The sequence below is a fragment of the Canis lupus genome, chromosome 15, assembly GCF_011100685.1.
Source record: "Canis lupus familiaris isolate Mischka breed German Shepherd chromosome 15, alternate assembly UU_Cfam_GSD_1.0, whole genome shotgun sequence".
NCBI classification, from domain to species: Eukaryota; Metazoa; Chordata; class Mammalia; order Carnivora; family Canidae; genus Canis; species Canis lupus.
In genome coordinates this window covers 24,224,180-24,251,530 of record NC_049236.1, presented here as the reverse complement: position 1 = coordinate 24,251,530, position 27,351 = coordinate 24,224,180, and positions in this window count along the sequence as shown.

Here is a 27,351-nt window from a genome sequence, read left to right as displayed (position 1 = left end):
AAAAATTTGGAAAGACCACAAATACATGGAGATTAAAATCCTACTAAGAATGAATGGGTTAACTAGGAAATTAAAGAAGAAATAAAAATATACATGGAAGCAAATGAAAATGAAAAACATGGCAGTCCAAACCCTTTGGAATGCAGCAAAGGCTGTTCTAAGAGGGAAGTATATTGCAATACAGGCCTACCACAAGAAGCAAGAAAAGTGTCAAATATACAAGCTAGCCTTACACCTAAAGAAGCTAGAGAAGGAACGGCAAATAAAACTTAAAAGCCAGCAGAAGAAAGGAAATAATAAAGATAGAGCAGAAATAAATGATATAGAAACAAACAAACAAACAAAAAATCACTAGAACAGATCAATAAAACTAAGAACTGGTTCTTTTAAAGAATTAATAAAATTGATAAACCCCTAGCCAGACCTATCAGAAAAAAGAGAACAGACAAAATAAATAAAATTACAAATGAAAGAGGAGAGATCACAACTAACACCACAAAAATATAAACAATTATAAGAATATTATGAAAATTATATGCCAACAAGCTGGGAAATCTGGAAAAAATGGACAAATTCCTGGAACCCTAGAAAGTATCAAAATGAAATGGGAATAAATAGAAAATTTGAATACTATCAGCAAAGAAATTGAATCAGTAATCAAAAATCTCCCAACAAATAAAAGTCCAGAGCCATATGGCCTCCAAGAGAAATTCTACTGGACATTTAAAGGAGTTAATACCTATTCTCAAACTGTTCCAAAAAATAGAAATGGAAGGAAAACTTCCAAACTCATTCCACAAGGCCACCATTACCTTGATTCCAAAACCAGACAAAGACCTCACTAAAAAGGAGAATGGTAGAGCAATATCCCTGATGAACATGGACACAAAAATTCTCAGCAAGCTACTAGTAAATTGAATCCAACAGTACATTAAAAGAATTATTCACCTAGGCTGTAGGAGTTGTTTAGTATTCACAAACCAATTAATGTGATATACCACATCAATAAAAGAAGGGATAAGAACCATATAAGCCTCTAAAGAGAGCAGGAAAAGCATTTAACAAAATATAGAATCCATTCTTCATAAAAACACCTCAACAAAATAAGGATAGATGGAACAAAACACAACATCACAAAGGCTATGTACAAAAGACCCACAACTAATATCATCTTCGATAAGGGAAAATCTAGAGCTATTCCTCTACAATCAGGAACAAGACAGGGATGTCTACTCTCACCATTACTATTTAACATAGTCCTGGAAGTCTTAGCCTCAGCAATCAGACAACAAAAAGAATAAAAGGCACCCAGATCAGCAAGGAAGAAGTCAAACTTTCAATATTTGCGGATGCCACAATACTCTATGGAGAAAACCCAAAAGACTCCATCAAAAAAAATTGCTATAGTGGAAATATGAATTCAGCAGAGTTGCAGGATATAAAATCAATATACAGAAATGTGTTGCATTTCTATGCACCAATAATTAAGCAACAGAAAAAACAAATCAAGGAATCGATCCCATTTGGATTGTACCAAAAACAATAAGTTGCCTGGGAATAAACCTAACAAATGAAGTAAAAGATGTATACTTGAAAACACTATGGAACATTTACAAAAGAAATTGAAGAGGACACAAAGAAATGGAAAAACATTCCATGCTCATGGATTGGAAGAGAAAACATGTTGAAATATCTATACTACTCAAAGCAATCTGCAAATTTAATGCAACCCCTATCAAAATATCACCAGCATTTTTCTCAGAGCTAAAACAAGCAATCCCACAAAAGACCCTCAATAAACAAAGCAATCCTGAAAAAGAAAGGCAAAGCTGGAGGCATCATGATTCTGGACTTTACATAATATTACTACAAAATATGTAATTACAAATTACATATTATCTTGTGGTCATGAAGATAGCATGGTACTGGCACAAAAACAGGCACATAGATCAATGGAACAGAAATGTACCCACAACCTTATGGTCAACTAATCTTGGCAGAGCAGGAAAGAATATCCAATGGGAAAAAAGAAAGCAGTCTCTTTAACAAATGGTGTTAGGAAAACTGGACAGCAACATGCAGAATAATGAAACTGGACTGCTTTCTTGCACCATACACAAAAATAAATTCAAGATGGATGAAAGACCTAAATGTGAGATGGAAATCATCAAAATCCTAGAGAAGAACACAGACAGTAACCTCTTTGCCTCAGCCTTAGCAACCTCTTACTAGACATGTCTCCAAAGGCAAGGGAAACAAAAGCAAAAATGAACTATTGGTACTATATTAGAATAAAAAGCTTCTGCACAGCAAAGAAAATAATCAACAAAATTAAAGACAACCTATGGAATGGGAGAAGATATTTGCAAATTACATATGCCATAAAGGATTAGTATCCAAAATCTATAAACAGCTTATCAGAGTCTACACCTAAAAACCAAGGAATCCAGTTATGAAATGGGCAGAAGACTAGAATATACATTTTTCCAGAGAAGACATCCAGATGATTAACATGCATGAAAAGATGCTCAACATCTCTCATCTTCAGGGAAATATAAATCAAAACCATGATGAGATACCACCTCTTATCTGTCAGAATGGCTAAAATTAAGAACACGAGAAGTAACAGGTGTTGGCAAGAGTGTGGAAAAGAGGGAACCCTCTTGCAATGTTGTTGTTGGGAATGCAAATATGTAGCCACTCTGGAGGACAGTATGGAGTTTCCTCAAAAAGTTAAAATTAGAACTACCCTTGGACCCAGCAATTGCACTACTAGGTATTTACCCAAAAGGTACAAAAATACATATTTGAAGGGGTACATGTATCCTGATATTCATAGCAGCATTATCAACAATAGCCAAACTATAGAAAGAGTCTAAATGTTAACTGAGTGATGAATGGATAAAGAAGCTATATATATATAATTATATAATATAATATAATATAAGTATATCCCCAATGGAATGTTACTCAGCCATCAAAAGGAATAAAATCTTGCCATTTGCAATGATATGGATGTAACTAGAGAGTATCATACTGATCAAAATAAATCATTCAGAGAAAGATAAATAGTATTTGGTTTCATTCATGTGTAGAATTTAAGAAACAAAACAGATGAACATACAGAAAGGACAAAAAATGAGCGGGGGAAGCAAACCATAAGAGCCTTTTATTTTTATTTTTATTTTTATTTTTATTTATTTTATTTTTTTTCATAAGAGCCTTTTAATGATAAAGAACAAACTGAGGGTTGATGGAGGAAGGTGGGATAGATGGGTGATGGGTATTATGGAGGGCACTTGTGGGATGCCTGGGGGTGCTCAGCAGTTGAGTGTCTGCCTTAGGCCCAGGATGTGATCTTGGAGTCCCGGGATCAAGTCTCACATGGGGCTTCCTGCATGGAGCCTGCTTCTCCCTCTGCCTGTGCCTCTGCCTCTCTCTGTGTGGCAATCATAAATAAATAAATAAATAAATAAATAAATAAATAAATAAATATCTTTTTAAAAATGGAGGGCACTTGTAATGATGAGCACTGGGTGTCATTTGTAAGTGATGAATCACTGAACTCTACTTCTGAAACCAATATTATACTATTATACTATTATACAAGTTACTATGTTTAGTAACTTGAATGTAAGTAAAATTTTTGAAAAGAAAGAAAAGAAGACTACTGCGGCAGAGAATTGAACTTCGCTTCTCTGAAACAGAAGGTGAGAAGATTAAGTATTGGCTTGAGCTAAAGGAAAAATCCTAGAGGGTATTAGGGTGAGGTAAGTCAGGGTGATGAAGCCATCTAAGTTTGCTAACATAGTTGGACTCCTACCCTTCCATAGAGACTGGGAGATAGTGCCACTCTGTCTTTTGATGATTATATTTCAAAAGGGTGACTTGCAGATCCTTGTGAAAGATATTCCTAGGTTGTGAAACTCAAGAGGCTGGGAGAAGATTTATCGATTTCTCAAAATTCCAGAGAAAGAAGGTTCAATTACAAGTTTCTAAGATAAGTGCTCTAGGGAAAGTGGTGGGGTCAAGGGTCTATGGTCAGGAAAAAATGTCTAAAGCTTAGTCAAGCTGAAGCGAAGGCCATCTCAGCCACCTAGGATTAGAAGAGGAGCTAGACAAGAACAAGAGTGATTGCTAATGGGTACAAAGCTTTTGGAGGAAATACTCTGGATTTGATTATGGTTAACTGTTGGCCACTTCTGTGGATATATTGAAAACCATTGACCTGTACACTTTAAATTGGTAATTTGGTTAATTATTTCTCTTTAATATTCTTTACAAAAATAGGCAGGCGCTTGTATAATTATGAGGCATGCTGTCCTACCTACCAGCACTACTTTACCAAATTACTGTAAGAAGGAATGAAAAGCATGCAATTATGATGAGTTGTAATTTTGTCTCTAAGATACCTGTCTTTGCTTCTTAAAATTTACATGGTTCTCATCACCTGACTCCAGGTACAACTTAGTGTTTGTTGAGCATCTGTTTTTCTCTTCTTTTATACTCCCTACATTGTCAGCCAGAACAGTCTGCCTGTCAACATTGTTGCTTCCTGATCATTTCATCTATCTGAAGAGCAAGTTGAGACCCGTATGCCAAGTGGCATAATATGCAATCAGCCAAATGTTATTTCATGTACCAAGACTTGGGTCCAAAATCCTTGTGTGACCTTCAGCTCTAATTTATTCAACAGGTACATATGAGGGCCTTATGAAATTGTCTTGCCTTTGTAACACATAGCTTTGATTAAAGGTCAGGTGTGAGCAATGGGCTTTGTTTTTCCTTTGCCTGAGAAAAAGGTTACATTTGACAAGTCGGTATCATTTGACACATTTGACCTCCTGGAAATACTGTCTTTGCATATTTTCTTAATACCAGATTTTGCAGGTTTCCTCCTACTTCACTGACTATCCCCCCTCACCTTTGCTGAATCTCTTTTTTTTTTTCAAATTTCTCGCTGTTGGACTACTTAGATTCTATGCCCTCTCTCCTTGCTTCTTTCCTTTATCTACATCTCTTCCCTATCTATACTTTAGAAGCACACAACTTCTTTTTGTTAATTAATGACAAAATTTATGTAACAAGAAAAAGAAATCAGCATTACCCTTACTCATATAGAGACCAAATAAGAATTAATTTCTTTAGCTATGAATTTCACATATGACTTACTAGAAGGAGTGTTTTAAAGTAGCTTTTTTGGGAACTAAGAGAATGCTATTAAAGTGATGTAACTTGGATATTATTTTTGCTTTCATAGCTTTATAAAAATCACTGCTTCCTTATTTGACATGCAAAGAAACTTTTCTAGTGAATATGTAGGAGCACAGTCAACCCAATGATTCTTTTTTAAAGCAGCAATATAATATTAAAAACAAATGTAAACTCATTCATTAGTAAATATTGCTTAAATGTCTCTTATATATGACAGGTTCTATTTCACAAATTAGAGATACAGCAGAGAACGAAATTGAAAAAAAATCCTACAAGTATGGATTCTACATTATACTGTGAAGAGACAGAGACAAAAAAGAAAAGAAATAAATATATAGTGTACTGTAAAATAAAAAGTGCTATAGAGAAAAATAAATAAGGACAGGGGAAACTGAATGCCTCAGTGGGGTTGCAGTTTTTTAAATGATGGTCTGGGAGGACCTCTTTGAAAATCAAGCATTTTAGGCATATTGTTAAAGGAAAAAATGTAGTAAACCATGCAGATAATATTGAGGTGAAGTGTATTCTAAGCAGAGGGAAAAAATAGTGCAAAGGGCCTGCGGTAAGACATGCATAATATGTTTGAAAAACAAGAAGTCCAGTGTATCTTGAGAAAAATGAGCGAGAAGAGTAGAAAGAAATGAAACATAGATTAAGTAACAGGTTCATGTTGGGCTTTACAGGCAAACTAAAAATGCTAGTTTTTAATTTTCACATTATAAGAAAGACATTTATTTATTGGAGGATTTTGTGCAGAGAAGCGGCTTGATCTGTTACACTTTTAAAGAATCACTCTTGCTATTGTATTGAGAATAAATTTTAAGGGGGCAGATGTGCAAGCAGGCAGATAATAAGGTCATTGCAATAATCTAGGCAAGAGATATAGTAGTGGTTGGTTATGATCAAAAGTATATACGTATGGGTTGGATATGGTGTGTCAGAGAAAGATGTTAAGGATAACTCCAACTATTTTATTACATGAGTAGCTAGAAAGAACAAATTGCCTTTAACTGACAAAGGAGTGATGCAGGATGAAGGGTATGGGGGGCTCAGTGCAGAGATGGTGAGAGCCATGCCAATTTTGAAATGTCCATTACACATTCAAATGGAGATGTTGAGAATGCAATGGAACCTGTGAGAATGGAGTTCAAGGAAGAGGACTGAGTATGGAGTTTACATTCAGGAGTCATTGCTGAAGATACATTATGAATGAGATCTGCAAAGGAAGACTGGACACAGAGGAAAGTGACCCAAATCCTGAAAACGGAGAGTCAGCACAAGAGACTAAAAAATAACCACTATGAAAGGAAGAAACCCAGAATGTATGGTATGCTGGAAGCCAAGTGAGTATAATGAATCAAAGTAGAAGTGATCAACTGTGTAACTGGGCCTGAAAAATCAAGTAAGATGAACAATGAGAGTTGACCATGAGATTAAGCAACTGGTGACTTTGAAATAGAAGTTTTGATGTTGCTGGAAGCCCAATTCATGGCTTGAAGAGAGAATAAGAAAGGAGCTTAAGTAAACATCATTTTGATTTGTTTTTATTTTCATTTTGTTGTTGTTGTTGTTGTTATAAAAGGGAGCAGAGAAATGCATATGTTAGATTGATAACTATGACAGCTATGCTATCTCTTCCAGGGTGCCTGCCACCAAGTATTTTAGTTTTTGAGAATGTAGAAGACACATCTTTTAAGCAGAAGATCAATGAGAATCATGATCTCAAAAACATTAAAAAAAAAACAAAAACCCTCAGTTTTAAGGACACACTCTGGTTCTGGTCTCACACTTTTACACCACATGGGCTGTGAGGATGGGGGTGGGGATGGAGAATGGAGTGAACTGAGACAACCAAACAGTTCTGTCTAAGGCTTAGAATAGAGTAGAATTAAACTCCTTACTTTCTGCTCCTTCACCCAGTTCCCTATCTTCTTCTTTCTTGGTCTCTCAAATAAGATCCACCTCTAGGTCCTAGCTTAACACATGCATTTAAAACAAAGGAATCTAAAGAAATATGACAGATTTCTGGGGCTACCCCAATTTAGTTTTATTTGTAATCCCATTTTTCATCCCATTAATAGTTCTTTCCTCTCCAGATTATGGTAATGTGATAGGCATGAGAATATACCCAGCAGATCTCCTCCTAAGGGAGGATAATTGTCTAGACAAAGATGTTGCTCCTTGAAGTCCATTTCCATGTTTGCACTGAGGACATGCCTTCCACAGCCTGCCCTCCTAACCTCTTCCAGTGACTAAATGTGATAGGGATAATAAGGCAAATCCCTCCTAGGAGACACAGGACTCTTGATCAACTTTGGTTCAAGGCTCACAAACAGCTTTGTTGAACCTACCTTAGACTCCGTCCAACTCTCTCCATCTTCACTTACTTCATAGTCTGATAATGTTCCCCCCCTTCCCTAGTCTCTTCTCTATTTCTTTTTGCACAAATATTTCAAAGACAATTGCAAACAGATTCTGAGTTGTCATCAATACCTGGAGATTCAAAGCATTATCATGCTCTCCTTCTCTCTCCTTTGTTCAAATGAAAACCTATAGTGGCTGGGTAAAAAATAAAAGTAAAAAAAGATTTGGTGGAAGTCTGGGCCACGGTGAGTCCACTGGGTCTGCACACTCATTCTGTGGTCCTTTTCTTGATTCCTGAGCACCTAAATGGGATTGGTATACCTGACAGTAGGAGTGACTCCACATGGAGTCCCTGGTTTGTGGAATAAAAGCTAATGTTGGGATCCCTGGGTGGCGCAGCGGTTTGGCGCCTGCCTTTGGCCCAGGGCGCGATCCTGGAGACCCAGGATCGAATCCCACGTCGGGCTCCCGGTGCATGGAGCCTGCTTCTCCCTCTGCCTGTGTCTCTGCGCCTCTCTCTCTCTCTGTGACTATCATAAATAAATAAAAATTAAAAAAAATAAAAATAAAAAATAAAAGCTAATGTAGTGGGGGAAACCAAGTAGAATACTTTGAAATGGCTCCCCCCGCCCCAGTCAATCCAGGAAGACAATGTGGGCCCCAATCCATATCTATTTAATTTATCATTGTGACCCCTGCAGACTCTAAAGCATTAATTGCTATAAAGCAGCAATACTCTAGTATTGGCGCAAGTAATAGCCCCAATATCACCCGCTATGTCAGGCATGATGTCACTGCTAGAACCGATTAATAATACCTCAGGCAAATGGTATATGGTCATTTATTTCACAAATGGATTATTTTTCTATTTCACTTCTAAAAGAAGTCAGAAACAATTTGCATTCATATTAGATGGACTATATTAATTCAGTTTTATCTCAGGACAGTGTCAACTTTGCCAAGCTTTCTCATACTAAAGTCAAAGAGATTTGGACCAAAGAGAAATCCCATAAAACACCATAGTGAACCATTATAGAGATGGAGATAATGCCAATGTGACACAGTGAACAAAAATGACCTGAATTAAAAATATATATAAATCTATGTTAGTGACCATTGGCCTGGATGGAAAAGGACTGAGAGATCTGAGACAAGGTCTTTGGTAGAGTTATGGGGATGGAAATGAAGTGAGAGATCTAGGTTCTTGTCTCACGGAGTCAAAGAATGAGTCTCTCCAACAAAGGAGAGGGAGTAAAGTGATAGAAGTTTATTAAGCAAGGATACAGAGAAAGCTCTCAGAGGTGAAGTGGTCCCAACAGGGTTGCCACTGAGGGCTTGTAGGGTTGGCCTTTCACTGAAAACCAGCTAGGGAAACTAAATTCTTTCAACGTATCTATTGATATCACCATTGAGTAAGGACTAGTGGTAACACCTTCAATGGCTTACTTCCTTTTTGGAGTCCAGTAATTCTTTCTCGGTCACTTGTAGCTGTTATATAACAAGACCCCAACTCTGCAGCCTAGGACAGGATGGTCTGGTTTGTTTATCCCTGGTTTCTTTTCATCTCCACATCTTCAGGATTTTGTAAGCCTGATTCCGTGGCCCCCTACTTAGCCCTGACTGTCCCTTACTCAGATATATCACAGAGCACAAAGTGAAGATTTTTGTATTTATACTGGAAAGCATCCATTATGGAAGAGGCAGTGCACAGTGAAGGAGACAAAATTACTTAGCCAGCTTTCTTCAGTGACTGTCCCGTAATTAAGATAATAAGCGCAATTAAAAAACCAAGTGGCTCGAGTGGCAGAGATGGGGACTATTTACAGGCTCATTTATATGAAGTCTCTTGCCAGTGTGTACCTAGCCTCTGCTGCCTCTGAATGTGCAACTATCAGTAATAGAAGTCAACTCTGAGCCCCCAAAGTGAGGCCACTCTTTGAGATCAGGTGTCGACCCTGATCAGCTGAAGGCTGGAGAGCAGTATTATGTGATGAGCACAGGAAGTAATGTACGTGAGACGCTGGTGATCCACTTTCAATGCCTCCTGGTATTGACTGGTCCACCAGCTGTAACCATGGACAGATGTGTGCAGAAACTGAGAGGTGTGTGACGGTCAAGTGTCAGACTGTATAGAGGTGGTCTTTGGAAATGAATTTCTTTTCTTAGTGTCAATTAATTAACTCTTGACATGCTTCATCTATCTAGCTTTACTTATTTTTAGATAAAATTAACTAGCTTTACTTATTTTTTAAAAACACACTAGCTTTACTTATTTTTAGATAAAATTAGAATCTTCTGTATAGAACTTCCTAGGTAAAAATAATGGATACCTAACAATACTTTTGTTAGGAATTATGACAATTTTATCCACTATCATACCATTGTCTCGGTATATTTTCATTTGCTTCCCATCTTAATTTAGATTGAGTTTTTTTGCAAAAAGATCTTATTTAGATATATATCTCAAAGATAACGGTTAATCTGTGTTTTCCCTTAAAGCAACAGGCAAATTTCAAAATATAGTCTTTCTTTTTTTGGTTATTCTTAAATGTTATTGTGTTGCAAGTATCATCTGTTTACCCCACTACCTTTTTCTACTCTGCTCTCTGACATTGGCAGCTGACCTGGATAGACTCAGTGAGTTCCCTTTCCCTACAGCTTCTAGTTAGGATCAGCAATTTGGGAACTGGCAGGAGATCAGGAAAAGGTAAGAAAACAAGGTTAGGCAATCTTTTATCCTGAAGTCTTTCCTAAAGGAGTATTTTAAATTGGTTGTTTTCCTCAAAGGTCCCAGTTCTTCTCAAATTGGTCATTTAAATATGATTATTTGCTTCCAGGTCTCTTAATTGCACTTCCTCTTCTTCTTCTTCTTCTTCTTCTTTTTTTTTTTTTTTCTCTTCTGGCATACAGGTGACAATACCTAAGTTCATTGATTCTAGCCCCAGGATATTACACTATCTTTTGTGGTTTCCAACACCTTCCCCATACCTTTGTAAATAGTCTTTGAATTGAATTCTAGGATTCTAAACGATACAATGATTCATTGTTTTTCAACATTTTTTCATCATCAGTCCCCTAAGGAGTATTTTTAGACATTATTTTCTTAATCACCCTCCAGTCTCTTACATTAAATACCATTATCATATCCCAGATCTTTTCACACTCAAGACCCAATTTCCACCACTTGGGGGTGATAGAGCCACTGTTGAGATAACAGAAGTAGCCCAGTGAAATTTAAGGATTGTGTGGACAGACATATATCATCAAGGACTAAGACAGGACATGGTAGCTTACAGGATGTGATATGTACCTTGAACCAGCAGCTCATACATGCTTAGAATGCAGAGATCTGGGAACCAAGAGATAACAGTGAAGGTGATCTCTCTCATTATTACAATTAGCAACACTTTGACAAATTTCTCTTTTTTTCATTGCAACCTTGAACTCAGTAGCTGTGAGAATACCAGTGCCCAAAGCAGAAATGTTTTCTCAAAAAAAAAAAAAAAAATCATGATTCTAATGATTTGGAGGCTAAATCTACTTCTGGCCACTTTGGGCTCCTCATGCCTCTTCATCAACAAGAAGAGAACTTACAGAAGCTATCAATTCCCTTATCAAGTAGGTATTAGAACAATGGACAAAAACAGGTCTATTATTGGAATCCAGGAGGTTCACTGTGGTGCCTCTTGGTACTTCTTTGTGCTTAATAATAGCTGTGATCATGGCAAAGCAAGGTGTCAAGTTCTATAGGAAAGATAGGTTAGATTACCACATTAAACAACCTTGTCCAGAAAAGCTCTGGCGAGGGTAAGGAGAATATGAAATATATTATGGATTAAGGCAGTTATGTTCACCAACCTAGGTCTTTGGACTAAAGATGTGGAGACTTAACAGCCATTTTTTGCATTAACATTTTTTTCTTCACTCTTTTTCTCCCATTTTCTTATATGAACACTGGTTGTGGTTAATATTTTAGGTTTCAGATAGACATATAATTGAATGATTTTGTGTGTGACTTTATGAGTCTCCTATACTTGGAATATACCTGTCACTCAGGCCAAAAATAACAGTGAATGCAGAGAAACAAAAGGATGAAGTGTGGCATATATCTTCTATTTGTCCTTTTAGGTTCACTCCCCACCCTGCTCTCCTTCCTGGAAAGTGCACCTGTAGTGACTATCTCAGCAGGTTCTCTTATCCCCTTCCAGTTGAAATGGGCCAATGAAGAATCCCTGGCAGATGATCAGAAGGAAGGAAGGCAGACACATTTGGGTATTCAGTGCACTAAGCCTTTCCCAATAGAGTCCCTTAAACGAAGGTTATCACACTACTAGCTTTTAAAATAATCTCTTTAGTTAACCCTCCTCTTTTTGTCTTAATTGAATATATTATCTGTGTCTTGCTGGGACCTTGACTTATACATTAACTATAATATATTTTTGTTTATATGAGCCTAATTTCAAGATTATGTATCTATGTTAGCCATATTCCCTATAGCATGATATTCAGTATGAAATTGACTGAAGGAATAATTTTGCCAAAAAAAAAAAGCAATCTGAATCTTGATAGCTTTGAAATTAATTACTAGCTTAGAAAAAATTTGAATACAATCTGACCTGGTAAGGTCAGCTGTAATAGAGTAGAACATCATTCTACCAAAAACCCAGTTTGTTTTCAAAATCAAAAGCCTGTATGGTAATTTACATAATATCCTAATGAGGGGAAAGAAACTTAAGTAAATGCTTCTCTATATTTGACTTGTTATCTAATGATACACAAGGAAAAATCATGTATACACCTAAAGTGTCTTAACTGTATTTAGTTTAGTATGTTATTTTTTAGACTAACACTTCTGCTTATACATTTTACATTCCCCAAACATGAAACTAGATTCCAATTAAAATACTTTAAAAATATAATTAAGATGATGTTCCTTTCTGATTAAATATGTCATCTTCAGTGTTTTGTCCCCAGGTTATAGCACAGTGAATGACCTACTTTTAATGAATTACAATAAATTATCAGTATTTATTGAATGAATGAAAAATTAATTTTAGAGAAACTACCAAAAATATCACATAAGCATCCAAGAGTTTGTATCACAATCTTATTCAAAATCTGCTGAATTCAAAACAATAGGAAACTATATTAAATGTGAAATTGTTGACAACCTTTCAATTTCTTTTATATAATCTTTCATAGATATAAAATATAGAAAAATGTTGCCATTGTTTTTAATGAAAAAATATGAAATATATTCCAGCTAAGTATAACAATTAGAATGAAGAATAATCCAGTATTAAAATTAACAATCACAAATTTCTGGAATGAGGTAAAACACTGATTTTCCTCAATCTCCCTTAGTCTAACTAATTTTGAATGTTTAATGCTTTTTTGAGACACAAATCTTCCAAATTTGGCCTGTGGCCCATGAAATTAAAAAGTAAATGTTATGTCTTAACTCTAGGAAACAAACTGAGGGTTGCTGGAGGCAAACTGGGTGGGGAGACGGGGTAATCGGGAGATGAGCATTCTAAGGAGGGCACTTGACGTAATGAGCACTTGTTATATGCAACTGATGAATCACTAAACCCTACCTCTGAAACTAATAATACACTATATGTTAATTAATTGAATTTAAATTAAAATTTTAAATTTTAATTTTAAAAAAGGAAATATTATGTTTCATGATAGAGACTGACTTTTGTTCATAGCAATGTGTCTACCCACCTATATTTGTGTGTATGTGTGTATTTATTGAACCAGCCACTAAACAATTTTTATTTTAGAGTCTATGAAATTCTTGTTTATATGAACTGTGTCCATATAATGACTTGATTGTCTGCAAACCAAAAAGATGAACTCTTTAGAACTAATGAAAGGAAGTTTCCAAAGTTAACAAGTAAAGCAATCATCTAACAAATTCTATTAAGCTCCTCTATTTTGATTTTAATGAGCATTACTAAATATCATAGAGGAACAGAAACAAAGCTCTGATCCATGTGCTTCAAAAGCTTTTATTCAAATAAGGGAGATAAAAAATAGCCATCCTTTGCAGTTTACGCAGGGCAATCTGAGTTTATACCTGTGTCCCTAGCTTAATTGTTAGATGCTCCTTTTATTCTCAAGGTGGTCATGTTAGGTCAATAAATCATATAATTATCACCCTAGAGGTAATGTATACAAACAAATAACTAAAATATAGAATGGCAAGTAATTAGTTTTAGGAAATAAGATAAGTACAAAGCAATTACCATTGGAATTCATGATTGGGTGAGTTCCATTCTCTCTGGTGAGGGGAAGACTTCAAAACAGAGGTGGCAGTCTTAAAGAAAGAGGACAATTTAATCGAGATAAAACGAAGGACAGACAGTTTATTCAAAATATTTATATATAATGTGAAAAAATTTTCACATTAAAGTTGGAATGTAGATTAAAAACGTAGATTTTCTTTCCTGTCACGTATCTGGTTTTCTTACTAAGGCTGTATTCACTGCTCAGGGGGGAAATTTTTACATTTTATTTGTATCCAACTTTAACCCTCCCCTATTAAGATAATTTAATCAAGAGATTGGTACACTATAGAAAAAAAAAATGCTCAGTCTCATATATTCAGTTTTCCTTTCAAAAGAGTATGTTTTAACATGGTTGATTTTTTTTATTTATTTATTTATTTATTTTTTTTATTTATGATAGGCACACAGTGAGAGAGAGAGAGAGAGAGAGAGAGAGAGAGGCAGAGACACAGGCAGAGGGAGAAGCAGGCTCCATGCACCGGGAGCCTGACATGGGATTCAATCCCGGGTCTCCAGGATCGTGCCCTGGGCCAAAGGCAGGCGCCAAACCGCTGCGCCACCCAGGGATCCCACATGGTTGATTTTTATAAGAATTTTAAGAGTAATAGATTTTTTCCAAGTTTTTATTTGAATTCCAGTTAGTTAACATGCAGTGTTATATTAATTTCAGGTGTATGATATAGTGATTCAACAATTCTATACATTACTAAACGCTGACCATGACAAGTGCACTCCTTGATTCCCATTACCTATTTAACCCATCCACTCACCCACCTCCCCTCTGGTAACCATCAGTTTGTTCTCTAAAGTTAAGTGTATGTTTCTTGGTTTGTCTCTCTCTCTCTCTCTCTCTCTCTCTCTCTCTCTTTTCCCCCATTGGTGGTTTGCTTTGCTTCTTAAATTCCATGTATGTGTGAAATCATACCATATTCATCTTTCTCAGACTTATTTCACTTAGCATTATACTGTCTAGCTCCATCTATGTCACTGTAAATGGTAAGATTTCATTCTTTTTATGGCTGAGTAATATTCCACTGGATATATATACATTTTCTTTATCCATTCGTTAATTGATGGACACTTGAGCTACTTTCATATTGTCGCTTTAATAAATAATACTGCTTATAAACACAGGAGTGTATGTATCCCTTTGACTTGGTATTTTTGTATTTTAGGGGGTAAATATCTAGTAGTGCAGTTGCTGGTTCATAAGATAGTTCTATTTTTAACTTTTTGAGGACCCTCCATACTATTTCCAGAGTGGCTGCTCCAGTTTGCCTTTGCACCAACAGTGCAAGATGTTTACTTTTTCTCCACATCCTCACCAACACTTGTCATTTCTTGTGCTGATGAGTATAGCCATTCTGACAGGTGTGAGGGGATATTGAATGGCAGCTTTGATTTGCATTTCCTTCTTGATAAGCGACGATGAGCATCTCCATATTTGGAGAAATATCTGTTCATGTCTTTGCCCATTTTTAAATTGGATTATTTGGGTTTTGGGTGTCAAGTTTGAGAAGTTCTTTATGTATTTTGGATACTACCCTTTATTGGATATGTCATTTGCAAACATCTTCTTCCTCTGTAGGTTGCCTTTTAATTTTGTGGATTATTTCCTTTGCTATGCAGAAGCTTTTTATTTTAACTCAGTCCCAATAGTCTATCTTTGCTTTTGTTTCCCTTGCTTCAGGAGGCATATGTAGAAAGTAGCTATGGCTGATGTCAAAGAAGTTAATGCCTATATCGTCTTTTGGGATTTTGATGGTTTCAGGTCTCACATTTAGGTCTTTAATCCATTTTGAATTTAATTTTGTGTATGGTGTAAGAAAGTGGTCCAGTTTCATTCTTTTGCATGTAGCTGTCCAGTTTTCGCAACAACATTTATTTTATTTATTTTTTTAAGATTTTATTTATTTATATATTCATGAGAGACACACAGAGAGAGGCAGAGACATAGACAGAGAGACAAGTGGGCTCCCCGTGGGGAGCTTGATGGGGGACTCGATCCCAAGAACCTGGGATCACGACCTGAGCTGAAGGCAGACTCTCAACCACTGAGCCACCCAGGTGTCCTGACAATTTGTTTCAGATACTGTCTTTTCCCTGTCAGATATTCTTTCCTGCTTTATCAAAGATTAACTGACACATAACCCTGAGTGTATTTCTGGGTTTTCTCTTCTGTACCATTGATCTATGTATCTTGTGCCTGTACCATACTGTTTTGATTACTACAGCATTGTAATATAACTTCAAGTCTGGAATTGTGATACCTACAGCTTTGCTTTCCTTTTTCAAGATTTCTTTAACTATTTGGGGGTCTTTTGTAGTTCCATAAAAATTTTAGGATTGTTTATTCTAGATCTAGGTAAAATGTCTTTCCAATTCCTTGCATTGTCTTCATTTCTATTCGTCAGTTTTCAAAGTATAGGTCTTTCATTTCTTTGGTTAGATTTATTCCTAGCTATTTTATTATTTTTGGTTCAATTGTAAAAAGGATTATTTTCTTAATTTCTCTTCCTGCTGCTTCATTATTATGCACCATTATTATGGTGCATAGGGATGTAACAGATTTCCAAACATTGATTTTTTTATTCTGAGAATTTACTGAATTTGTAAATCAGTTCTAGCCAGTTTTTGATGGAGACTTTTGGGTTTTCTATATATAATAATGTCATCTGAAAATAGTGAAAGTTTTTCTTCTTTCTTACCAATTTGGATGCCTTTTATTTCTTTTAGCTGTCCGACTTTTGTGGGGAGAAATTTCAGTACTGTGTTAAATAAAAGTAGTGAGAGTGGACATCTTTGTTTTGTTCCTGACCTCAGGGGAAAAGCTCTGTTTTTCACCACTGAGTATGATGTTTGCTTTGGGTTTTTCCATATATGGCACTTATTATGTTGAAGTATGTTCCCTCCAAACCCACTTTGTTGAGTTTTTTTTTTTTTTTTTTTTGTCATGAATGGACATTGTACTTTGTGAAATGCTTTTTCTAAGTTTATTGAAATAATCATAGGGTTTTTATCCTTTCTCTTATTGGTGTGATATATCACATTGGTTGATTTGTGAATATTGAACCATCTTGCAACCCAGGAATAAATTCCACTTGATTGTGGTAAATGATTTTTTCAGATGTATTGTTGGATTTGGTTTGCTCGTATTTTATTGAGGAATTTTTGCATCTATATTCTTCAGAAGTTTTGACATGTAGTTCTCTTTTTTAGTGGTGTCTTTTTCTGACTTTGGTTATCAAGGTAATGCTGGCCTCATAGAATGAATTTGAGTTTTCATTCCTTTTCTATTTTTTTGGAATGATTTGACAAGAATAAGTATTAACTCTTATTTAAATGTTTGGTAGAATTCATTCATGAAACCATCTGATCCTGGACTTTTGTTTGTTGGGAGTTTTGATTGCTTAATCAATATCTTTTCTGGTAATTGGTCTGTCCAAATTTTCTATTCTTCCCATTTCAGTTTTGGTAGTTTATATGTTTCTAGGAATTTATTCATTTCTCCTAGGTTGGCCAATTTGTTGGCATATAGTTTTTCATAATATTCTATTATAATTATTTATTATTTATTATTATTTATTATTATAATTATTTCTATGATATTGGTTGTTACTTCATCTCTCTCATTTGTGATTTTATTTGAATCCTGTCTTTTTTTTGATAAGTCTTCTCAGAAGTTTATCAACTTTATTATTTTTTTTTTTCAAAGAACCAGCTTCTGGTTACAATCATCTGTTCTATTGTTTTTGTTTTTTGTTTTTTTGTTTTTGTTTTGTTTTGTTTTGTTTGTTTTAGTTTCTATATCATTTATTTCTGCTCTAATCTTTATTATTTCCTTTCTATTGCTGGTTTTACATTCTGTTTGTTGTTCTTTTTCTAGCTTCTTTAGGTGAAAGATTGGGTTTATTTGAGAGGTTGTTCCTTCATGAGGTAGGTCTGTATTGCTATAAACTTACCTCTTAGAATCACTTTTGCTGAATCCCAAAGGTTGTGGATCATTGTGTTTTCATTTTCATTTGTTTCAATGTATTTTCCAATTTTTCTCTATTTCCAGGTTGACCCATTTGTTGTTTAATAGCATGTTATTTGACCTCAATGCATTTGTGGTCTTTCCAAATTTTTTTCTTGTGGTTGACTTTTAGTCTTAGAGTATTGTGGTCAAAAAAGATGCATGGGATGACTTTAATCTTCATGAATTGTTGAGGATTGTTTTGTGAACTACTATGTGTTCTGGAAAATGTTTCATGTGCATTTGAAAAGAATGTGTATTCTTCTGTTTTATAAGTGAATTTTCTGAGTATGCCTGTTAAATCTATCTGGTCCAGTGTGTCTTTCAAAGCCACTGTTTTCTTACTGGTTTTTAGTTTAGATACTTTGTCCACTGATGTAAGTGGGGTGTTAAAGTCCCCCAGTATGATTGTATTATTATCAATTATTTTTCTCTATGTTTGTTATTAATTATTTTATGTATTTGGGTGCTCCTATGTTAGGCATATGAATATTTACAATTGTTATATCTTCTTGTTGGATTGTTTCCTTTATTATCATATAGTGTCCTTCTTTGTCTCTCATTACAATCTTTGTTTTAAAGTCTATTTTGTCCAATGTAAGTATTGCTACTCATGCTTTCTTTTGACATCCATTTACATGACAGATATTTCTCCATCCCCCCACTTTCAATCTCTAGGTGTCTTTAGATTTAAAATGAGTTTCTCATAGGCAGCATATTGATGAGTCTTTTAAAAAAAATTACCACCATATATCTTTTGATTGGAGTATTTAGTCCATTTACATTCAAAGTAATTATTGATATATATGTATCTATTGTTATTTTATAACTTGTTTTGTGATTATTTCTGAATATTTTCTCTGATCCTTTCTTGTCTTTTTCTTTTTCATGATGTGTTGATATTCTTTAGTAATATGTTTTGATTTCTTTTTCTGTATTCTTTGCATGTTTAGTAGTGGTTTTTGATATATAGTTACTATTAGGTTTGTACCTCTTCTGTATATAATATTCTATATTAAGTTAATCATCATTTAAGTTTGAATCTATTCTTTACTCCTCTCTTCCCCATGTTTTAGGTATATGTTATATTCTACATCCTTTTATCTTGCAAGTTCCTTGACTGATAGTCATTTTTACTGCTTTTACATTTCCTACCTGTCACTTTTGTTCTCTTCTTTCCACTCGAAGAGTTCCCTTTAATATTTCTTGGAGAACTTCTTTAGTGGTCATTAACTCTTTTGGCTTTTGTTTGTCTGGGAAACTATCTCTCCTATTCTGAATGATCACCTTGAGGGATAGAATATTCTTGGGTGCAGATTTTTCCCATTCAGCACTTTGAATATATCATCCCCCTCCATCCTGGATTTCGAAGTTTCTGCTGAAAAATCCCCTGCTAGCAATATGGGGCTTCCCTTGTTTGCAACTGTCTTCTTTTGTCTTGCTATTTTTAATTTTTTTCTTTATCATTATATTTTGCCATTTTTGTTTTGCTATTTTAGTTTTATGTCTAAGTGTAGATCTGCTTTTGTTGATTTTGTTGGGAGTTCTCTGTACCTCCTGGATATGATATCTGTTTCCTTCCCCAGATTAGGGAACTTTTCAGGAATTATGTCTTCAAATAAGTTTCTGCCTTTTCTCTCTCTTCTCCATCTGGGACTCCTATAATGTGAATGTTATAACATTTGATGGAGTCACTGAGTTCCCTAAGTCTATTCTAGTTTTATGTAATGCTTTCTTTTTTCTCACTCTCTTTTCTTCAGCTTGATTACTTTCCATTACTGTGTCTTCTAGACCATTAATTTGTTCTTCTGCTTCTTCCAGCCTGCAATTTTGTTCCATCATGCATGTTTCTTGTTTCATTTATTGAGCCCTTTATCTCTCCTATGTTATTTCTTATCTTTGTGTTAAAGGTCTCATTGATGTCTTCCACTCTTTTCTCAAGTCCAGTCAGTATCCTTATGATCATTGCTTTAAATTCTCTATCAGGCATGTTACTTACATCTGTTTCACTTAGATCTCTGGCCATGTCTTATTGATCTTTCGTTTGGGATAAATTCTTCTGTTTTCTTATTTTGTCTAAGTCTCTGTGCCTGCTTCTGTTAGCAAAGTCAGGTACATCTACTATTCTTGAAGATAATAGCCTTATGAAGAAGAGGTCCTATAAGGCCTGCTGAATAGTGTCCCGTCTTCCCCAGGGTCTGGAACTTTAGGGAGTGTTTGCATGCACTCTGCTGTTTTGTCTTGACTGCTTTATCTTCAGGCCACTTGCCTGCAGAGGCTCTCTTTGCCTGTTTTGGGCAGTGTTTGGTCCCCAGTGTTTTAACTAGATATATGGTCTGCTTGTGAAATCAGACCTCTTCCCGTGGCTGCTGGAACTGAAGCCCTGAAAAACTCCTGTGTCTGGAGATACAGTGTTGGAAAGGATCTGGGCAAGTTTTCTGGGGGAGGGGGTCCCCTGTGCTGGGAATGGGACAAATGTGGCAGGAACGAGCAGTTCCACTAAAACATGAAGGGGTAGGGCTTGATGTAAGCAAATTGAGTAGTTAATGTAGATGCTGTGCTGCTTCCTGCAGATGGCCCTGACCTTATTCTGAGGAGGAGAGGAGGGAAATGGTGATTGCCAGCTCTGTTGTTCCTATAGTTCTTCATGAATGCTGCATATCTGGGACATGCTCCCAAGATGAGCAACTAACCACAATGAGTGCCCTAGGTATTCCTCGGGTCACTGCTACCATGCTGTATGTACAAGGGCTATTCACCTTGCCTTCTCTTTAAGAGCAGCCCCAATGCCTGTGGGCTTTCCCTGAGCTAAACCCACTAACCTTTAAAATTCCAGGCTTTCGGGATCCCTGGTGGCGCAGCGGTTTGGCGCCTGCCTTTGGCCCAGGGCGTGATCCTGGAGACCCGGGATCGAATCCCACATCGGGCTCCCGGTGCATGGAGCCTGCTTCTCCCTCTGCCTGTGTCTCTGCCTCTCTCTCTCTCTCTCTCTGTAACTATCATAAATAAAAATTAAAAAAAAAAAAAAAAAAAATTCCAGGCTTTCAGCCCCACTGATTGTAAGAACTCACAAAACTCAGCCACTTTCACTTTCCGAGCCAATCATTATGGAGAATCTTCTTCCTCATGTGCTCCCCTGCATGCTTGTCTGTCTCTCACCCTTCTCCACCACCATGGCTCCCTCCCAACTGCAGTAGCCATGATCCATTTCTCTCCCAAACCACGTCTTCACACTTACAATCTTTTTTAATGTGGCTCTTCTCTACCTTTAGTTGTGAAGTTTATCCTGCCAGTTTTCAGGTCAACTGCAGGACATATTGAGGATGATTTGATAGCTATCTAGTTGCCCTCGTAGGATGAGACCAGCCTAGGGTTCTTCTACTTTGCCACCATCTTCCCCTCTTTAATCAAGAGTTCTGCATTTAACTCTGATTAGCTAAGACCAGTGTTTTTCTACTCCAACAATACTTCTATTGTGCTTTTCCTTATTTTGAGTGAAATAAGAGTGGCTGTTGGTATTTGGGGTTCCATTGAAGAAAAGCGAATTTAAGTTAGGACTATGTTTAGTTTGTGTAAAGCATGGTACTTTTTTTTAAGGTTACCCTACCCCCATGTAGAATTCTGTATTGCTAGCATCCCAGTGTAGGAATGGCTTCCCAGAACTATTTCCACTGCCTACTATCAAAACTCACCCTACTTTCATTACATGATGATGCAGGGCAAGAGTATTTAATATCATATGGTCACATTTTATGGCATCTGAGACCAGAAGTATATGGGTAGCAATGAAGGAAAAAAAGGCCTAAAATGTATAAAATATATAGAGCCACAAGCTAATCTTTGAAAGCATGCTACCATTTCTTAAATGTGTAAAATGTTCAGGTAGTTTCTCTTCCTATGTCTCTCTGTCTCTCCCTTTATCCCTCTTTGTGTCTGTCTTTTTACCTGTTTGTCTCTCTGTCTGTATCTCCTTCACTCTGTCTCCATGTCCTCCCTGTCTCCCTGTCTGCCTATCTGTCTCTCTCAATATGTGTGATGGGATTACTCAATATAGAATTGATGAGAGTTCTTGCTTTGTAGGGCACAAACCTGTAGCAATACTATCAAGAGTGTGGTCTGAAATCAGGAACCAGTAAATATATATATAAACTATTTCCTTCAGGTCTGGTTAAATCATGATTATGTTGCCATACAGACTTAGTCTCTTCTTAGCATCTTTTTAAAAAATAATTTATTTATTTATGTGAAAGAGGGAGAGGGGAGAAAGAGAGAAAAAAATACATAAGCAGAGGAGAGAGGGAGAAGCAAACTCCCTGCATAGGGGCTTGATCCCAGGACCCTGGGCTCATGACCTGAGCCAAAGGCAGTTGCTTAGTTGACTGAGCCACCAAGTCACCCTTCCTCTCAGCAGTTTTTGTGCTCCCCATTTGTGTGGTTCAAGTGACCTTCCAGCCAGTCTTGGAAAGCTCAGCAGCCAGTGCTGTCAACTACCTTCTGGGTCTCATCTCAATTCGTGCAAAAACTTTAGGGAATCAAACTCTAACTTCATATATTAAATATGTCATATGACCATTTACTCTGATATGGACACCCCAAGATTGATAAGGAGAAAGATAACACTTGGGGGACAGTTTTATCCATAATCCAAAGAGGACCAGACAGCTTCTTTCCCTCATTTATCTGACTCTTCAGTGTCAAGACTTAGAAAAGAAAATTCACACCAATTTTACCAATTTCACCCTCTTCTCTCTTCCCTGCTTCCATGGGACAATGAAAGGGCTGGCTTCTTCCCCTCCTCTGTGTCCCAGCTTCCTCCTACTAAAACCAAAAAGCCTTAAAGCCTAACTGTCATAGGAGGAAGAAGCATCTCCTCTCTGCTATGCTTGTGTTCTTTCTTACTGCCCCTAAAAATGTTGAATGGGAGCTGAAATAGTCTGGTAATTTTTTTTCCATATTGCTGGTCCTTCATGTCTAATGTCTTGTTAAAGAGAGCAATATCTCTACTATTTCCGGAACTGTAAACTCCTGGTTTGGCTCTGGAGGTAGGTAGTGAAAGAATTACCCATGACTTAAAGGGGAAACTAAAACACATTTGGGTCACCATTTGCAAAATATCAGTCACGATACACAAACATATCTTTCAGCAGTTCTTCTCTTACGCTTACCTTGTTCACATTTGCTTTCAGAATGGAACACAGAAGAATGAATAATTTGAGACACCTCCAAAGTATAGAAAATTTATATTTTTAACTAAAAATAATTAAAAACTCTGCCCTATACATTGTCAGTACCCTTGAAACTATGGATATTATTTTCAAGGAATAGAAGTGATGTCTATGTAAGAATATTGAAGCTTTTTTTAAATTGTGAAACTTTCATTTATTATTTTGAGAGAGAGAGAACTAGAGAGAGACAGTGTGCAAGCAGGGGGGAGGGCAGAGGCAAAGGGAGAGGATCTTAAGCAGGCTCCATGCCCAGCATAGAGCCTGACACGGGGCTCAGTCTCATGACCTTGAGATCGTGACCTGAGCTGAAATCAGGAGTCAGACGCTTAAGCAACGGAGCCACCCGGGTGCCACAGAATATTGAACCTTCTATGTATGTGAATTAAAAACAATAGGAGGTCAGCACTCTTGTCATAGATTTTATCCTTAATACATATTTAACAGAAACAAGTTATAAAATTATGTAGGTTATACTACCACGTAGTAACATGGAGTCCAAATTTATCTCATAGAAAAATTCTGTCAATTTTATGCCTAAAAGTAAAAGCATCACAGCATCTTTCAGTTTATCATAATTTTCTGTGGTAGCTAGTCAAGGCTAGCAAGGCTATTCAAGTGTTTTCTCATGGAATCATCCTTAGCATATACCCTTTCATTCTCTGGTGTTAAGTTGCTGGACTTGTGATCATCTCTACAGTCTACAGAGGAGAAAGGGGGATGTCAAAGGCAAAGCCTTATTTAAAAAAAAAAATGACATTTTGTTCAGGATCTAAAGCCTGGATTGTCCTTCTACATTCTGCTGTCAAAACTCTATCTTCTGCCCAGCCCTATAAGGAGATTATAAAGGCCACTGGAGTAATTAATGAGTGTTTTGTTTCCCACCCTTTACAGCAGAGGAAGGCAGAGAGATTTCAGTGAGTCACAAGTGAGCCAACAGCCAGCATCTGCCACACTGACATGAGGCTAAATTTTGGCATGAATTCAATTTTAAAATATCATTACCTATTTCCATTTATAATTGTAAATTACATTATAATGATAAAACTTTAGCTATAGTAAATATTTATGATTTTAGGTAATATATACATTAACTATTGACTATAACTTTATGTACATGCAGCATGCAGTGTAATTAAACACTAATTCTGATCTATCATGACAGAAGTTTTTTCAGGATTGAAACAATAATTCTTAGTCAAATCGTAGTAAGATGACAGTATTTTCAATTATAGTAAAAAACCGTGGTGTGCAATATTAATTTTTCCTCAGGAAACAAAAGCAATTGATTTTCAATTGAAATTCTTCTTGAGTCCCAGTGTAAAAATCCTTTGGTCAGCACATAGAAAAGAATACAAAAAAGAAAAAGAATAAGAATAAGGCAAAACTCATGAATAAGAATGAACTTGATTCAGGGGAACATTACATTTACCTTTTTAATTTTCTTTAGGTAAAGTTATCATGGCTGCAGTTTAAGGTATTATAATAGATCAGATTATATACTATAACTATGGCATTTTGAGAAGTTTGAGTATAAGAGTTAGTTGGAATTATCTTGAGTTTTTGTTAAGTACTTTAATATACAATGACAAACAACCAGTATATTTTTAGTAAGTGAGGAAATTAATTCATATAAATGAAGGGGATATATGTAATTCATATAGTTTCTATGGTAGAAAAAGCCTAAAACCAACTTCTTATAAGAAAATACATATCCTAAACTATGACTCATGATGGACAACTTTGAGGACTTTTACCTATACATGCAGAAATTATTCATTCAGGAAATATTTATAGAGCATCTATACTACGCTAAGGCACAGTTGTAGATGATGAGAATATAGTAGCAAATAAAAGATTTTTATGATGTTTGAACCATACTTAAATAGCTCTGCCTAAAAAGGATGATATCATTATGCAAATTTGGTTTGAGGGCCAATAACTCAGGGCTGTTAGCTACTGTAAACCAGAATGCACAGTCTAGGGAAACCTGGGTAGCTCAGTGGTTGAGGGTTTGTCTGCAGCTCAGGTTGTGATCGCAGGGTCCTGGGAATGAGTCCCTCCCTCATTGAGCTCCCTGCAGGGAGCCTGCTTCTCCCTCTGCCTGTGTCTCTACCTCTCTCTGTATGTCTCTCGTGAATAAATTTTTTAAAATCTTAAAAAAAAAAAAAAAAGAATGCACAGTCTGGGGTAGTCAGTCCTCATATTTTCTGTGGCCTGAGGAAAGATAGTGACTATTTTGTCTTTTATGATATAAACTGAGTTGGAATAGAAAATATCTAATTGATTCTAAACTTTAAGTGATTCTTTTTCTGAATATTTCTAGCATTAGATGACATTCTGGGCTTTGATATAAATGAAAGTCAAAGCAAACATTTTTTTATAAGAGCTTTATTGTGATATAATTCATACAACTTCTATGATTCACCCATTTACAGATGTACAATTCAGTCATTTCTAGTATATTTACAGTCATACAACTATCACCACAATCTATTTTAGAACATTTTCATCACCCCCAAAAGAAACTCTGTACCCATTAGCAGTCTTTCTTCACTTCCTCTCCCTACAAAATATCTCCGCTTCCAGTGCTGGGCAACTGCGAATCAACTTCCTATCTCCATGGATTTGACTATTCTGGACATTTACTAGAAATGAAATCCTGCAATATGTGATCTTTGTGACTGGCTTCTTTCACTTAGCATACTATTGTCAAGGTTCATCCACGTCGGGACATTTATCAGTAGTTCATTTCATGCATTGCCACAGAGTATTCCACTGAATGGATATACCAAATTTTATGTATCCATTCATCAAATTGATTGACATTTGACTTGTTCTCATTCTTGCCTATTATCAATCAGATGATGCTATGCATGTTTGTATACATGTTTAGCTACCCAAGGCATATACTGGGTCGGATGGCAACTGTATATTTAACCTTTTGAGGAACTGCCAGGCTGTTTGCCAAAGCTGCTGTAACATCTTACATTCTACAGGCAGTATATGAGGGTTCCAATTTTTCCACAAGGTAAACATTTAAAGGTAAGCTTTTCAAATTCAAAAGGTAATCTTAGGAATAGACTAGCAGTTCATAGCTCCCCACCCCCCAAACTTGTACTTAGTAAGCCTGAAACGCTTATTTAATTGTGACACTCTGAGATAATCTATGCAGGTTTATCACCTGTTATAACTACTAAATATGATACATTGATTTGGCCTCTCATTCTTTTAGATTCATATTTCACCATCTGCTCTAACTGAAAGTAATGACATTTCTCAGATATGATAGGCTGAACAGTGGCCCCCAAATATAACCAATTAATCTTTGGGATCTTTGTAACCTTGTGCAGCAAAATGGATTTTGAGGATGCAATTAGTTAGGGATCTTGAGGTAGAGAAGTTATCCTACATTGACCAGGTGGGCTCTGAATGAGACTGATTTAACACTGTCGACCTCCAGAACTGTAAGAGAGTAAGTGTGTGTTATTCGTGGTATCTTGTTACAGCAGCCATAGGAAATTACTATATCAGGTAATACATTTGCATTTTGATAAGATTTTGAGGGGAGCTACCGTGCCTTACCTCATGTGAATTATTCTCATGGCAATTTCATATATGCAGAAAGTAATCAAAGGAGATATTTGGGACTAAATAAGCTTTTTATACCCCATAAAATTATACATCCTATAAGGTACCTTATATTTAAATCTGTGTAATTGGAAAAGTACACAAAAGTCTTTAACCATTGTATAAATAGTGGTTAGGATTTCAGGTAATAAAGTCTGTTTTCTATAAATTCAATGTGTAGGCATGAATTCATATTTATCCTTAATTTTCTATTCTTTACCAAAAAATCTCTAATCACTTTGGAGAATGACCTTGACTTTTCTGTGTCTCGACTAGAAGGAAGTATAGCCAAATTGTTTGCAAACTCAGGCTTTGGTATCGGTTAATCATAAATTGTGCTGGAAAATAGAATGCATGTATATTAGAGTTTATTATGTGAGGAGTGCAGGAGGTAAGTTTTGTAGAGTACTTAGTACTAGTCAACTTTCAAAAGTGCCCTTTAATTGTTTTCAAATATTACTAGTTTAGCTATCAATGAGCAAGAGTCACATTTTGATGAAGAGCTCAGATTCTGAAATCAGACTTCCTAGATTTGGGTCCCAGCTCAGACGTATATTAGGTGTATGACCCTGGATAAGTCATTTATCATCTCTGTGTCTATTTTCTCCTA